Genomic DNA, 3,497 nt, shown 5'->3' with positions numbered 1-3,497 from the left:
AGAGTAAATATAACTGGAAGTCTATTGGTGTAGTGCTCATCAAGTAATATGTGAAACAACGAAAAAGGGTAAGGGAAGAATGTCACCGAGTTAGCACCACTGTACCGACTTTGGATCGAAGCATCCAGCTGAAACTGTCGCAGTGCCTAACACTTAAGACGTGCTGGAACGTTGACTGGACCTACGAAAGACCACCAAGTCAAGGTCCCCCTAGTCAACTCAAAACACTAGACAACCTCCGAACCGCCAGAATTCTTGGAAAGTCTATCGTAACACTTCCGAACCCGTCGAAGTACCCTAAAAGGTACCGATGTACATCGCAAGTCACCTGTTGTCCTAAAACACAGCAATTATGTATCGAGAGAGCAAATATATGCCAAAGCGACACAAAAATAATAGCACATTTAGTGCCTTTTCGGGTTCCCGAAAATACCGTTCTCGGCATCAGAAACCTTCGCCTTTCACCCGTTGTCTCCGGATACACGAGACAACAAAAGCAATTAGCCAACAAGGCTCAACGACAAACCTGGGGCATTCACATTAGAAGAAAGTGAACCCCACACCAACAACCGCATTCCGTCGATGATTTTTGTCGGAAAATGCAATGAAACTAGAATCGGACTCCGCGAAGGCCACGGGACCTTAGACAACCAGTCCGGGGATCACAAACGGTAAATCCATATTGCCCAAGGCAGATCGTGAGATCCAAATTGCATAAAAACCCCTATACTACTGATAACTGCAATAATTATAATAAAATGGTAAGATCGACTCGTTACCGATCACCGAGGGGGTTCCAAGATCAACCAATAGTGCCCACTGATAGGTCTCGATGCTTCGAAGCCCGTGCTTATTGTTCGAAGCACGAACGATGGCCGAGGAGTGCGCCGAGGTTACTTGAACTCCGAGTAAAAAGTTCACCCGGAGCGACACTATTGATTCGACCAACCGGAACCTCCACGACAGCAACTAGGGTGAGCACGATGATCAGCAGCGCCTCAAGGTCATTGTGTTTACCTTCCGGAGAGTCAATGGCCTCTCGGAAGGCCGAAACATGAAAGCACCACCCAAATTGCCCTAGATCTGGCCCAATCGGGGCTACTTGGGCTCCAGCAGGCCGCCAGCGGCATGGCGGCGTGCGCACCAGCAGGGGTTAGGTACGTGCCTCGAGGGGAGTGCCGTGCTCACGTTAGGCGTCGGTGGGAGGCGGCGGCGGCGCTAGCCAACCACGGCCAACCCAAATTGGACTCGGGCTCGGCTTCGCTTCTCTGGCAATGGCGTCGGTCGAGAGGGGTCAGGGCGGCGACGAGGGGTCCTCCGGGACCGAGGGGTGGCAGCGGCAATGGCGAGGGGCGACAGTAGTGACGTTGCAAAGAGGTGCGACCGCCTCTTCCCAAAATTGCACCAAAACGAGTGCAATTGCCGCAGCGGCGCTTGGTGGCTCCTGGGGCTGCCGGAGGGAGGTCGCCGGAGCCCTGGGGATGGGAGGTGAGGTCCATGGGGGCGTGCGGCCTCCTTGGTGCTCTCGGGTCCAGAGATGGAGAGAGAGAGAGTGAGAAAGAAAGCTTGAGGGAGAGGGAAGAGATGGGTGGCTAGGGTTTTGCCGGCCAGGTTGTGGTCGCCGGTGGCCGGGGATGGACGCAGCAGCACAAGCAAAGGTGGGAGAGGGGATGGGATTAGGGTTAGGTTTTCACAAGGAAACCTAAGTGCAATATAAATAGGTTAGGGAATAATTGCACCCACGTCCACCAAAACCTGATATTTATACTCAAGTCCCTCACAGCATGAGCAAAAAGCCAAAAGGTACCTCCACATGCGATTTCACCCAAAACCACGCATAAAATATTGGGACTTCTACGAAATTACCTAAATTTCACAAAAGACCCGTTCTCACGTCTCGTGTAATTCCGGGCAATTGGCCTGACGGATTCAAAAACAGATTGCACCAACACCTTCGGAATTGTAGGACCATCATATCCGAGTTTTTGTTCCATCAAAATCGGTTGCTAATTCGCGAGGATTCTCACCTCCACATCTATACATAAGTTATATATATATATATATGTATATATATATATATATATGTATTACCTAAATTTCACAAAAGACCTGTTCTCACGTCTCGTGTAATTCCGGGCAATTGGCCTGACAGATTCAAAAACATATTACACCAACACCTTTGGAATTGCAGACCCTCAAATTTGAGTTTTTGTTTCATCAGAATCGGTCGCTGATTTGCCAGGATTCCATCCCTTTCTCGCCTCTACATATATACATATAGGTAGCGTTTGGTTCGGGAACAAGGGGGGAATAAGCCCTTGTTCCCTCCTTTGTTCCCAAATGTGTTGTTTGGTACCCGGAAACAATAGTTCCAGAGTTTCAAGAACAAGCTGGTATAAGGCTGGAACTGTCGTTCCACCATTTTCCTGGAACAAGCTTGTTCCTTAATGAGAACAAGGTTAATTAAAATCTAAATTTAATTTTAAGGCAGTAAATTATTAATTAATCTAATTAATATATTTAAATTATTATTTATTGCTTTAATAATTAAATAATTAATTAATTTATTATTTAAAGTTAATTAATAATAATTAGATAATTATTATAATTAATTTATTATTTATAATTAATTATTAATAATTATTAATTAGACAATCGCTATTATTATTAATTATTATTTATAATTAATTATTAATAATTAATAATGATAATTATTTATTTATTAATAATTATTGATAATTATTATCCTTAATAATTAGATAATCGATATTATTATTAATTAATTTATTATTTATAATTAATTATTAATAATTAGATAATAATTATTATTAATTTATTACTATTAATTAATTATTAATAATTATTATTATTTATTAATAAATATTTGTGACGCCCCGACTTCCCAGGGGATCACCCATCCTAGGACTACTCCCGTCCTAACACGCTTAACTCTCTTAACCTCTTGGGTCTAGCCACTACCCAAAATGTTTAAGCCGGGTTAAGAGTTTAGCCCTATTATATCTTATATATAGGACTATCTAAGGTCTCACAATCTTCCCTCCTTTAAGCCTTGACGTCCTCGTCAAGCTCAGACTCACAAGTACCAGGCGATGCGAGACTCGTCTCGCTAGCCCGTCATCAAGACCCTGGCTCAGCCGAGACTCATCTCACACTTCCGGCTGGTAATTGACTCTGATTGTCACGCCCCGGATTACACGTTCCCCGGGCACGCCGACAAATCCGCCGTATACAAAGAAATTTTCCCTGTATACGAAGCGATAGCTGTACCTGTAAATCAAACACTACTACGAACAGTAGTAGAGAGCTGCTAGAAAAAACAGAAGCTAAATAAAACAGAGTTTCATATACATAGTTCAGATCCAAAATACAGAGCTACTCGCACTGGCGAGTTAAGTCAACTATGTACATAAACTCGAAACAAAACATCTACCTGCAGTAGGGCACCTCTAGCTCAGCACGTCGGGTAGGGCTCTAAC

This window comes from Ananas comosus, unplaced genomic scaffold (assembly GCF_001540865.1).
Source record: "Ananas comosus cultivar F153 unplaced genomic scaffold, ASM154086v1, whole genome shotgun sequence".
NCBI lineage: Eukaryota > Viridiplantae > Streptophyta > Magnoliopsida > Poales > Bromeliaceae > Ananas > Ananas comosus.
This window is presented reverse-complemented; position numbering follows the sequence as displayed.